The sequence below is a fragment of the Neodiprion virginianus genome, chromosome 3 (genome assembly GCF_021901495.1).
Source record: "Neodiprion virginianus isolate iyNeoVirg1 chromosome 3, iyNeoVirg1.1, whole genome shotgun sequence".
Classification (NCBI taxonomy): Eukaryota; Metazoa; Arthropoda; class Insecta; order Hymenoptera; family Diprionidae; genus Neodiprion; species Neodiprion virginianus.
In genome coordinates, this window is record NC_060879.1 from 11477492 (window position 1) to 11491125 (window position 13634).

Genomic DNA, 13634 nt, shown 5'->3' on the forward strand with positions numbered 1-13634 from the left:
GGGTCTGCGGCCGCCCGAGCTCTCCTGTGCCTCTTCCCGGCTGCCGTCGCTTTCTATGTCTTTCTTGCGATTAGGCCGCCTGTCCTTTGGAGCTGTCCAGGATGTTCTCTTTTCCTGTATCTCCTCATCCGTCAGGTCAAGTGGGGCATTCTCACTCCATCTGTTAATCACCCACTGACCTTGGTCTCTCAGTTTCTCCATTTCACTTATGATGGTCCCACTAAACCGCCTAGATTCGGAGACCCTGAACATCACTGCCCCGATTCTACTAGGCCAGCTCATGATGAGGGTCTGCACTCTCTCTATTTCTTCTTCCGTTTCCTGGCAGTTGATTGCATCCATGAGCTCCATTTTATATCGTGTGACCAGATTGTCTGCCTCAATCCGCGCCTCCCTCTTCAAGTTGAGGCTTCGCCCGTAGGCTTTGCCTATCTTCGTTCCAATGTCGAGCAATTGTTCAATTACTGCGTTGGCCCTCTTGATCGCGTTTCTTGGATGCTCTATGGAAGCCTCCTCTTCATCCTCCTGGTGTCTCAAGGGTGTTCTAAGATCCGGACTCAGGATGGTCTCATTTTCCAGGGTGTGGTAAATGTCCGGGCTTCCTTGCACTGACGTTCCGCTCCTCCTCCTGTTGTGTGCGTGTATGTGTATTTGGTTGCAGTCATATGATGACGACGGGGTGTGGCCTGCTCTGTCACCAACGTTCCCCGCCGGCACTAGGGCTCCGATCCCTTGCGCCGTAATCGTTATACTCCTAGAACTCTCCATCTTGGGTTTTTTGTCAGGGTCCCTCCCTTAGGTCGCCGTTAGTCACTCTCCGCTCCCTGAGGACCTTACCGGCATGGCAGGACCTTCTGGGGCCCAGGGGCCCCGCCGGCATCGCTCCAACAGTTCATTACGGCGAGCCTCAAGCCCCCCACACCACGTCAAGGTGGCGACCCTGTGGGGGGAAGTTGGGTGAACCTAGATAAATTTGGCCAGGCTGGACAATTAAACCCCGAATAAGGCCAACTGAGGCAGAAGTTGGGCAAACCAAAACAGATTTGGCCAGGATCGACAAGTAACCCCCAAGTAGGGCCTACTTAGGCAGAATTTGGGCAAACCAAGACAAATTCGGCCAGGATCGACAAGTAACCCCCAAGTAGGGCCTACTTAGGCAGAAGTTGGGTGAACCTAGATAAATTTGGCCATGCTGGACAAGTAAACCCCGAATACGGCCTACTTAGGCAGAAGTTGGGCAACCAAAACAAATTTGGCCAGGATCGACAAGTAAACCCCAAATAGGGCCTACTTAGGCAGAATTTGGGCAAACCAAGACAAATTCGGCCAGGATCGACAAGTAACCCCCAAATAGGGCCTACTTAGGCAGAAGTTGGGCAAACCAAAACAAATTTGGCCAGGCTGGACAAGTAAACCCCGAATGGGGCCAACTTGGGCAGAAGTTGGGCAAACCAAAACAAATTTGGCCAGGATCGACAAGTAACCCCCAAATAGGGCCTACTTAGGCAGAAGTTGGGTGAACCTAGATAAATTTGGCCAGGCTGGACAAGTAAACCCCAAATAGGGCCTACTTAGGCAGAAGTTGGGCAACCAAAACAAATTTGGTCAGGATCGACAAGTAAACCCCAAATAGGGCCTACTTAGGCAGAACTTGGGCAAACCAAGACAAATTCGGCCAGGATCGACAAGTAACCCCCAAATAGGGCCTACTTAGGCAGAAGTTGGGTGATACTAGATAAATTTGGCCAGGATCGACAAGTAACCCCCAAGTAGGGCCTACTTAGGCAGAAGTTGGGCAAACCGAAACAAATTTGGCCAGGATCGACAAGTAAGCCCCAAGGAGGCCCTAGTTTGGCAATGGTTAGGCAACCCTAAATGAAAATTTATTTAGATGGCCAATTTAACCCAACATAGGCCCAAGTTGGGCAATAATTAGGAATCCCCTGTTATGGAAGCCCGGACCAGGCCCGACTTGCGCCTATAGTTAATCTTGGATGCCCAACTAATTTTCTACACGGGTCGCGCGTTAAAACCTCGGCCCCCTTAGGATAATCCGCGCTCTCATCGCTTGCAAGTTTTTGTACGGTTCGTATCGCAAGAAACGGAGCCGACGACACGCCGAACGTTACGGTGTTTAGTTCGAATACGCGAATTCTTTCCTGTTGGAGCCAAAAAACTCATTGGTACCGACGAACGCTGGGGGCGATCCAGATTTGTCGGTACATTTTCGCGATGTCCGCGGTAATCACGAATTTATAACTGCGAAATCGTAAAAGATGCTGGATTAGTTTCAATTGAATAGTCGGGCCGACCATCAGCGTATCGTTAAGCGACATTCCCATGCTTGTTTTGGCGGACGCATCGAGGACAACTCGGGTCTTCGTCGTAGCGCTTGTCGCCTTTATGACCGCGTGGTGTGGGAGATAATAACCGGGTAGTGATTCGTCGACAACGAGTGACATATGGCCTAGTTCTATGAACTTATTCATAACGCGATGATATTCCGCTTTAAGGACCGGGTCCGCGTTAAGCTTTTTTTTGCAAGCCAGCAAATCGTCGCAAGGCCATAGATCGTGAATCACCGAGGTCTCGATCGGTGCTGCGGAACGGCAGACGAACGACGTACCGTCCCGACGGTTCGCGAGTGACGTTTCGATTGAAATGAGTTTCGCAGCTTGTATTTTCCGATAATTTTATTTGACTAGCGTTTGCATCATCGAGCAACCAGAATTTTTCGATTGTTTCCTTTAATTCGGTCAGTTGGCACGACGTTCGTTTCCCGATCGTGGTGTTTGATTTTCCGCCAGCAACGGCCCAGCCGAGCTGAATTTTCTGTAAGACGAGATCGCAGCCGTCGCGGGACAAATCACATTGTCCGATCGATAATAATGACAACGTTGTCCCTGACCCGATGAGGATGTCGATCCTTCCAGGCAAATGGAATTGCGGATCGGCCAATTTTACATTCCGCGGTAAGTCGATTGATTCGCGAGGAAAGATTTCATTCGGTACGTTATCAGCTATTTTCGGGATGAGCAGAAACATGAGCGTTTTGTTGAAATTATTGTGTATCGAATAAAATGTACATTCGACCGCGCCTTTCTAAATTGTATTTGCGTCGTCGAGATTGAGCGTCTCTTCCCACTTGACCCGAATATTGTTGGGTAACGCGCGTTCGATTATCCGGACTAACAAGTGTTCATCTGGTATCACGTCCAATGACGCGAGCATGTTCACGTGTTGGCGCATGTCGTCGACGAGTCGCGCTAAATCTTTATGCGTCGCCCTTTTTACCGCAGGCATCTCGAGGATCGCGTCGAGATGTTTTACGATCAAAATTCGAGTCTTGTCATACGAATCTAGAAGTAACTTCCATGCCGTACCGTAATTTTCTTCGCTCACGTTGTAAATGAGAATTTTATTTAACGCGTCACCCTCTAGGCAATTTTTTAGATGTAAGAATTTTTGTAATTTCGTTATGTCTTCGCGAGAATCGATCATTGTCAGAAACGTATTTTTAAACGATAGCCACTTTTCGATGTTGCCGTCGAACCTTGAGAGGTCGGCGACCGGCAATTTAAGTCGATGCGTGCCGTCGATCGGCAGCGACGTTACGTTTGCTATACCGGGATGTTGTGGCGTTGTCGATAATAAATCTGTCTCGATTTTAGTTATGATCGCGTAGAATCGATCCTGCAACTCGTCGAACTCATCGACGTTGTCACCGTCTCCGTCGGTTAATAATGCGAGTTCATCGTGTAATTCCTCGTATATCCGAAATTGTTCTTTTACACGATCCGCCCGCATTTTTATGTTCGCGGGTTCAAAATCCGCGTCCTCCGTGAATCGCTCGAGTTTTGTAATGTTCGCCTTTAAAGTCGCACGCTTTTGATTAATAAACTTTACGCGGGCAGCCATTTTACTGAGCTTGTGCGGACAAAATATTGACGAGATCTTCGAGAAAAACAGGCGAATCGACGCCTCGAGATACGACGTCTATGCGTTCGATGTCGAAGCTCGACTGATTCTCAAGGGTCGGCTCTAAGCCTCTCCCCGTACAGCGCGTATCTTTTCGAAAACGCGCACGAACTCGTCCGTCCACCGACAATGATCAAGAGACCAAGCGCGGCCCGCGTCAAGTGTAAACAAACCCCCCCGTGCGGCGGTTACGATTCAACGCCTATACATATATCTAATGTGCTCTTCATATTGTCCAAACAGGATTTATAATTATCCCCGATGCATAGGATGTCATCTAAGTAGGCAACTGATAAGAACCCCCTGCTAAGCAGCCAATTAAGCACAGGCTTAAGGACCTTAGTAAAGACTCTAGGTTAGAGTGTCCCAAAAAAACCGACTAATTTTTTTTTTTCAAAGAACATTGAAAAATCGTCAGAGTATCTCTGGAAAATGACCCTGTGAAAATATAAGCTCTTAATATTAATATTTAGAGGTGGCGATTTGTAATTTTCTATTTCCCATTTAAATAACATGGGAAAATTTTTTTTTGAACTTTGGAATTTTGTGATGGGATAACGAGCTACATCATAAGTATGACAAAATCAGGTCTTATAGGAAATTTGATGCTCTACAAAAAAGATCTGATTGACATTTTGCGTAAATCCAGCCGTTTCAAAAATATCGAGCCTCAAACTTCGGACTGTTTAAAATTATGCTTTTTTTTTCGTAAATACAACAAAAATTAATTTATATGTATTATAAACCCAGAATTATCAACTGAACAATAAATATATGCATATATTTGACGGAATGCAGATCCGAAATTATTAATAATTTGACAAATGATAATTTTTATTGATTTTTAGCGAAAAATATTTACTTACCTAAAAAAATTCGTAGAAGTTTATTATAAATTTATTTGTATTTTGTATTAATAATCTATTTAAATCAATAATAATAGATTTATTGTCTTGGTACTAGATTAATCAGTAATAACAGTAAAATACCAGATCTATTTAAACATTTCTAGTCAATTTCTTAGCAGTAAAATCTAGAATAAATTTTTTCTCCTAAAGTTTGGATAATCCTGTCGATGTTTTTTCACGTTGTGTAACAAACCTTGGAACTGCTCTTCACTTTTGGTTAATCGTTGATTGTATTGAGAAATTAACGCGATGTTTCTTTCAGCAACGTCATTAACAACTTTCAATGAATTGAAAAAGTGAAGATTATTTTTAAACCTGTCATGAGCAGGCCATGAAGTTATTTCTAAATCAAGAAAATCAGTACACAAACCGAACCGTTTAAATAAAACCAAAGAGTCTTTAGATACAAAGTCGCTCAAATCTTTTTTTAATAAGGTTTATAGATTGTTGTCTCTTATTTGGAAACGCTTCTTATTCGTAAGTATACCTTCATTTGATTTTAGAGCTGTAACAATTTTTTTTTTTTTTATTTCTAACGAGACATTCACATCAAACAATGACAGAACAGCTAATTCCTCTGAAAGGTACCACAGATGCTTAGCTATTTTTTGAGATGCATTTTTTGAAACAACTGGGTTTATTTTATCATAGGAAAGTAAATTTTGTATTAGATTCAAATCATTGTTTGGTGCTGTTATTGCTGATGTTGCTGAAAACCATACTTTTAAATAAAATTTGATCACAAAAATGCAGACCTGACGCACTCCTTTCATTTCGCTGTTTGTTAGTTTAAATTGATTTCTGAATAAAAATATTTTCAAATTATAAATCGCCTTTGCCATCCATCTTGCGTGATGTACCGCTCCAGGTTGTTTGAACATTATTTCCTTAGGTGGTATAGCTCCCAAAAAAATAAAAGCCAATTCCAAAAGCTCTTTGTAATCACCTCTTGGTTGTGACATCTATTCAACACAGTGAATGTTATTATTATTATTATCATTATTATTATTATTATCATTATTTTTATTATTATTAAATTACAATCAACAGTAGTGATAAAATATATTTATTTTTACTTGTGAATAACTTGTGAGAAGCATCAGTATTTGATCTTTGTCATCACCTATGACTCCAAATACTCCCTGGTCTGAAATTCTCGTAACATACTTTGGTTGATCAATTTTTTTCCAATTGTCTTTGAATCTTGTAAAAATAGGTACATTAGGTCCGGACGATGTAAGCCAATACGATTCAAATACAGATTTTACCATGTGTGTATGTCTTCAGGCTCACTAGGTTTCGTATGGATGATTTGTGTTTCACCACCCATCATTGATGTATTCTTGAAAAGAATTTTATCATTTCGCAAAGTTTGAAATTTTCCTAATGTGTCTGATATCGCAAGTAGATATTTGAGATTAAATCTCGTTCCCGGCACGTACTCATCGAACGTTGTTGTAGTTATGCCGTATCCTGCCAGTCGTTGACTGATTTCAGGTCTTCTAGGACCTATCGGATAAAATTTTCCGGCTAGCGATGTTGTAAAAATCGACTTCACAGGTTTACCTATGTGGAAGTTCGGTTCTGGCTCAGCGTCAGTTGATGTTAACGCCATTACCATATCACCAGATATGCCAAGTGAAGGCACTTCCTCGAATAAGTTATGTGAATCGGTGTCGACTTGGGCAGCGTGATATCCTCCAAACCCTTGGACTACGGTTGTTGGTAGAGCGGGTATGTCCAGGAGGGTCTCCTTTCCCATTTTGTCGGTTATTGTGCCAATTTCTGACAAATATGCGCTTAATGGCTGTGGCACATTAAACTCTTGGTCAGTAGTGGCTTTTCTTATGTCCTTTTCGGGACTTGTCAAGCACTCTAGGTTCTGCTTACATTTAACTTCAATAAGTTTTAGCTGCATCATTGCTACGCTATAGTAAGACACCTCTTCCCTCGCAAGCACTCTCTCGAGCTGCTTTTCGTCGGTCCGATATGCATCATACATTTCAGCGGCAATATCCACAACTTTACGAAAGTTAGTTGTAAAACTCTGCCTTGGTGCGATTTCTGTGACTCTTACGTCCACTCCAAATATAGACTCTGATATAATTGAGTGATTCTTTTGTGCGGTTGGTTTTGTCACTAGATTTGACGGTGGCGCAATCTCGCCGGGTAGCATTACCTTTGGCGTATTGTTTGCGGATGTTTTTGTTTGTTTGGGAGGCATACGTTTCTTTCCAACTCGGTTGGAATCGAAGTTTGATGCTTTTCCCCGGTATCCTGGAGCGATTTTAGCAATCTCTTCTGCTGAATAAGTTTTCTTGCTATCTGCCATGATACTCTATTTTATCTTTTATTTACCAATCGAGGTCCAGAGATATAACTGGGAGGTAGGATTAATCCTACCGAAATTGGGATTACTAATCCACTTAACTTAGCAGATAACAGAAGAAAATTGATATGAAGTGAAATAGACTATAAACATATGACTATGCAAATAGTAAATATATTATTAATACATAATACAAATAAATTTATAATAAACTTCTACGAATTTTTTTAGGTAAGTAAATATTTTTCGCTAAAAATCAATAAAAATTATCATTTGTCAAATTATTGATAATTTCGGATCTGCATTCCGTCAAATATATGCATATATTTATTGTTCAGTTGATAATTCTGGGTTTATAATACATATAAATTAATTTTTGTTGTATTTACGTAAAAAAAAGCATAATTTTAAACAGTCCGAAGTTTGAGGCTCGATATTTTTGAAACGGCTGGATTTACGCAAAATGTCAATCAGATCTTTTTTGTAGAGCATCAAATTTCCTATAAGACCTGATTTTGTCATACTTATGAAGTAGCTCGTTATCCCATCACAAAGTTCCAAAGTTCAAAAAAAAATTTTCCCATGTTATTTAAATGGGAAATGGAAAATTACAAATCGCCACCTCTGAATATTAATATTAAGAGCTTATATTTTCACAGGGTCATTTTCTAGAGATACTCTGACGATTTTTCAATGTTCTTTGAAAAAAAAAAAAATAGTCGGTTTTTTTGGGACACTGTAATAAATATGGAGGAATATACTATGTGCCTATTATTGTAAGAAGGAAGCAAAACCGTTTTTGAGACTAGCAAAAGGTCTGTTGTAATATTTGGCAAACACCTGGGATTCTTTAGACCATCCCGCGGCCGACTTGATTATATTAATATCGATACTCTTCTTTAAGGCTGCAGAAGTGGATGCGTGTCTAGTACTATGCGCGGAATATTCCTCGCCAATCCCACTCCGAGCTAGCATGCTCCTGATCCACCTGCTAATAGTGTGCGACGAAGCCGCTCTGTACGGTTTTTTACTTGTAATTAATAAAGTATTGCAATTGCCTCTTAGGGGCTTAGTCCTTTCGATATACCGCTCTAGTACACTTGCAATACATAGTTTAGGCTGCTGCTCAAAGCGAGGCAACAACAGAAGAGGTTGACTAGACCCAGGTTTTGAAGTCTTCAAAATATCCGTAACCTTGACTTCGAATCCGTCACGAGTTTCTTTAATATTGCTAAGTTCAATAGAAGCCAGAGTCTGTACCCTTTGCGCAGTTACCAAGGCTAACAGCGTGACTAGCCTGACAGTAAGATCTAAACCCAATTTTTCTAAAGGAAACATTTCTGAAATCTTGTTTAATACTGGGGTTATATCTCAGGTTCTATCGTACTTGGGTTTACAAGGTCTTGTTTTGAAAACACCCTTGAAATATCTGCCAATTGTCGGACTTTTTTCTATATTCTCGTGGGATATTAGTGAAATCGCTGCTCTGCAGGAATTAAGGGTACTATATGAAGCACCTGCTTCATAGCGTTCCGTCAAAAATTCCAATACTTGGTTTTCATGACCCGTAAATGGATCAATTTTGAATTTTCCACAAAATTGTATCCGAGCCTTTTATGGACCACTATATTGCTTAATAGTGTTATCTGCCAGAGAAGCGATGAGGAGATCTATCGTTGCATCTGCAACGTTTTTTCGTTTGTAGGCCTCGCCGATAACTTTCCTATAACTAAAGCCAGCGTCCTGGCTAGAGGATGCAACTGGGACCTACAAGGAGATGACAGCAAATTAGCCGATGGCTTCAAAATAATCGGTTCATTGACCAAAATGGACCTAAACAGAGGGTACCAAGGCTGCGTCGGCCAGTATCGGACGACAACTATACCCTCCGCCTCATCTTGAATTAATTTTCTTAATACCCTCAGAATGAGAGCAAATGGAGGGAATGCATAAAAACACCATTGGGACCAATTTAAAGTAAACGCGTCGATAGCCTGTGCCTCTGGATCTCTCTGCCAAGCACAAAATTTGATGCATTTTGCATTACTTCTAGAAGCAAACAGGTCGATTTCTGGTACTCCAAAAGACCTTTCAATCATACTAAAAGCGTAATCTGCCAGCTCCCATTCGGTATCAATATTTTTAATCCTTGAACTTTTGTCCGCCTCTATATTCTCCTTAGACGGAATATACGTTGCAAAAAGCCATATATTTCTCTTTTCACACCAACGCCAGATATCTTTAGAAACCTTATTTAAGCCTGGGTATTGCACTCCCCCCATTCTGTTAACATAAGAAATTTCCGTAGTATTATCGATCCGGAGTAGGAGTTCACAATTGCTCAAATCCTTAGCGAAGCACTTTAAGGCCATAAAAGTTGCTATGAGTTCTAAACAGTTGATACGTAAGTTTATCTCAAAGCTCTTCCAAAACCCGTGGGCTGTATTCCCATCGCAAAACGCACCCCATCCGGTAGTAGATGCGTCTGAAAAAAGAATTCTTTTTGAAATTTGAACTTTCTAACTGGATTAACCGCAAGTGTTATATTAACCTTCCACCAAGCAAAATCCTCTTGCAGCCATTCGGGAAGAAGCATTTGAGCCTCGTAATTTCCCTCATTTACCAATAGAGATAAGTATTTGGCTCGTTCAAAATTTTTTGAGTAAAGCCAGCCATATTTGATAGCCGGACAACAAGAAGTTATAATGCCGATGAAGTGAGCGAAATCACGGATTTTGCACACTTTCTTTGAACTAAAAGGCACTATAAGTTTCGGGTTCTATCTCGTTTCTCCTGAGGTAGTTCTAGTGTTAGATTTTCTGAGTTCAAGATAAATCCTAGGAATTTACACTAGGTGCTGGGTGTGAGATTACTCTTTCTGTTATTAACGATAAATCCCAAAGACTCAAATATATCTAATGTGCTCTTCATATTGTCCAAACAGGATTTATAATTATCCCCGATGCATAGGATGTCATCTAAGTAGGCAACTGATAAGAACCCCCTGCTACGCAGCCAATTAAGCACAGGCTTAAGGACCTTAGTAAAGACTCTAGGTGCTGAGGAAAGTCGAAACGGCAGGCAAGTGAATTCATATAATTGCCCTTCGAACGAAAATCTGAAGAATTTTCTACATTTCTTACCAACGGGAATTAAAAAGTATGCATCCTGCAGGTCTTAATTGGCCATAAAAGCTCCCAAAGAAATCAAGCGCGTGGCCGAACGTATATCCTCCATCTTAAAATATTCGGTGTCAATAAAGGTATTCAACTTTTTCAAGTTTAATACGAATCTTTCAGAATCGTTTGGTTTCGGGGCTAAAAAATAAGTAAAAATAAATTGGCTTGGGCAGTAAGAGCACCTTTCAACCGCTCCTAGCATTAGAAGATGGTTGATCTGTTCCTTATGCTTAAGAAATTCTTCAGGATTAAACGAGGGTTCTGAAGTAATATATGCTTGATTAGGGGGGCTACTGAACTTTAGCTCGTACCCCCGTACACAAGCCAAAACAAATTTGTCTGACGTAATATTCTTCCAGATTATAAAGAAGTTAGATAGCCGCCCAGCGATCTTTCTTACCGCTATGGTTTCTGTTGAAGACTGGGTTGTCTTCTAAAATGACTTCTAAATTATTCTTGTGTGACGAGGCACGGGCAAATTCTAAATCTAAAGCGTCCAGGTCGGACTGGGCGAGGGATCGCTGACCAGGATTCCAGTGGTCCAGATAGGTATCCCGTATCGTCTGGTGGCCTCCGAGTTTGTTGTGGATGTCGAGTAATGGTTTGGTGAACCCACTTGCGTCAATGGATTGGAATATCTTCCACCTTTCCCAATTGTGAGGGTTCGTGCTTCTATAGCTAGAAATGATAGTAGACAAACGCTGCACTTTATAATGACGCTACCAACTAACCAATGTTTATTTATCATTTTGATATCACAAGTTTTGTTAATACTAAAGCAAGAGAAACAGCCATTGCCGTGATCAAGATGGGAGAGGTCTGCTCGTTACTTTTCGACCTCTCGAAGCATCAAGAAAATTTTCCGTGGTTGCAATTCTTGTTTTCGTCTCTGCCGCTTGTCGCTGTCGTCGCGCTGGGGAGCATTCCCTAGCGAGAAAGGTGGCTCGACCGCCATATCTACTCCCCCTCCAGTGAGCGAGACTTTAGTGTCGGGGAACGAAACTTTTTTTTTATATGTTTTTATAGGTTTATCCATCATCGATCCCCACTGGTGCGGTTGGGTGTCGTCTTCTTCGGGTTGTGTTGCTGTTCCTTCCTTCGCCGTGTAAGCCGGCTTTAATCGTTCCACCGAAACTGTTTTTTCTTGGCCATCCACGTTGATGACAAATCTTCGATCGTCGAGTCGTCGTATGACTTTGTAGGGGCTCGCGTAGGGCGGTTCCAGAGGTGGTTTGACGGCGTCGACTCGTGGTTACACGTGTGAGCATCGATACAGGTCCTTCAGGACGAATAATCGTGCTTTGTTGTGGTGAGCCGTAGGCGTAGGTCGAATCCCTCGTATCAATTCCCGATATCTCTCGATGAAGATTTGGGGGTCGGCCGGAAGATCTTGGTTGATGAAAAATTCTCCAGGTACTCGTAGTGTGGTGCCGTAAAGCATCGTACGTACGGTTTAGTGTTATTCAGATAGGTCTTCCAATAAGATGCTGTGGAATCATCCGTGGTTTTCTTGTAAGTTATATTTCCTTTTTGTTCATCGATCCCGACGACGACGAATGGTCCATTCCAAATGCTTCCCAAGGCGTTCTGTCGTGTATGGTTCTTGATCATTACTTTATCTCCCACTTGATATGAAGGAGTTTGTCGTCGTGTTCCTTGGTCCACTTGTTTTTGGTTTTTCTGTCTGGATTTGGTAAGCCAGACCATGGCTTTCTCGAACCGTTCCTTCCATTTTCGTATCCACAACATTTTCTTATTAATCACGGTTTCCAATCGGTTTTCGCGGAAACCGTCAGGATTGTTGGCTTCATGACAAAACATGAGGTTGTGGGGCGTTTCACCTGTTGATTGATGAACGGAAATGTTATAGGCACGTGCCATTTCTGTTAAAACCTTGTCCCAAGTGTGTACTCTCTCTCTGCAGGCAGCTCGAATATAGTCTTTCAAGACACTATGCATCCGTTCTATGGAGCCGTTCGACTGCGGGTGATATGTTTGATATTATAGTGTTCGAAAAAGGAATCGGTCAGCTCGTTACAAAATTCCTTTCCCATGTCCGTCAGAATTACTTTGGGGCACGCGAAGTTACCTATCCAGTACTCTGATAGAGCTTTGATAACTTCTGTCGCGGTTTTGTTCGAAAGTGGGGCACATTTAATGAATTTAGTTATTGAATCCTGCATGTGAGGACATATCGGTGTTTATTCCAAGATTCGACCAGAGGTCCGACGATATCTATTGAAATTTGATCATTAGGTTTTTCAGCAAAGGTTTCAAAAATAATAGCGGGTGATTTCATTTGTATCCTTTCTTTTTTATACATCTGACACGTGGGGCATGCCTGGATAAAGGTATTGATATCATTCTCCACACGTGACCATACGGCCGTTTCTTTTATTCGGTCAATCGTTTTTGCTAGGCCGAAATGTCCATTGATGTCGTTGTGAGGGCTGGCCATGATTTCTCTCTGTTGCTATTTGTCAGGCACATCCTTTCCTGTCAAGTAAAATGATATGTGTGCACCTGAGTCCTGAAGTATCCTCTTGAGATCTTCGATGATCGAATTGGTTTCTTCTTTGGTGATTTTCTTAGGGTCAATCTAGAAATATATCTTTTCGTGCCTTTTCGGATGAATGTAGTTTTTGAGTCTCTCATGTCTATCAGTCTGATTCTTTGGTATAATTAGGGTGTTGTCAGGGCATCCTTCTCTTCAAAGGTAATCTTTACGCATCTGCCGTCCTCCCCTTTTCGATTGCGGTCGGGAACGAGTTTGATGTGAGATTTCGTTCTGCCTGTTGTCAGTGACAATCTCTCGATGTCAATGTGGCGTGCGGCAATATGGTGGACGCACTTGGGATTCCTATCAATGGATGTGACTTCGTATAGTCCCTTTTCCAATTCGGTGAGTTTTCCAAATTGAAGAACATCTCTCATAATATATATCGGGTAGCGTCGACTTCTGGTCGTTGGGCTTTCACCGAGTAGTAAGAGGTTACCTTTAAGTTGCTCGGGTGCTGTTAAAGATGCTAGATTATAGCAGTCATCAATATGCCCTTCAACTTTACATCTAGCGTAGTACTGTTCGAGTGGTTCGTTAACTTCACGATCACTAACTCGAAGACCATCTTGTTGATTGCAAATCAACTGAGTTTTCTGCCCGTCAGGCGTGAAAACGATAGGGTCTGTAAAGTACTTTCCCGCTTTCTTGTTTAGGTAATTGAGTTTTGCCCTCAAATCACT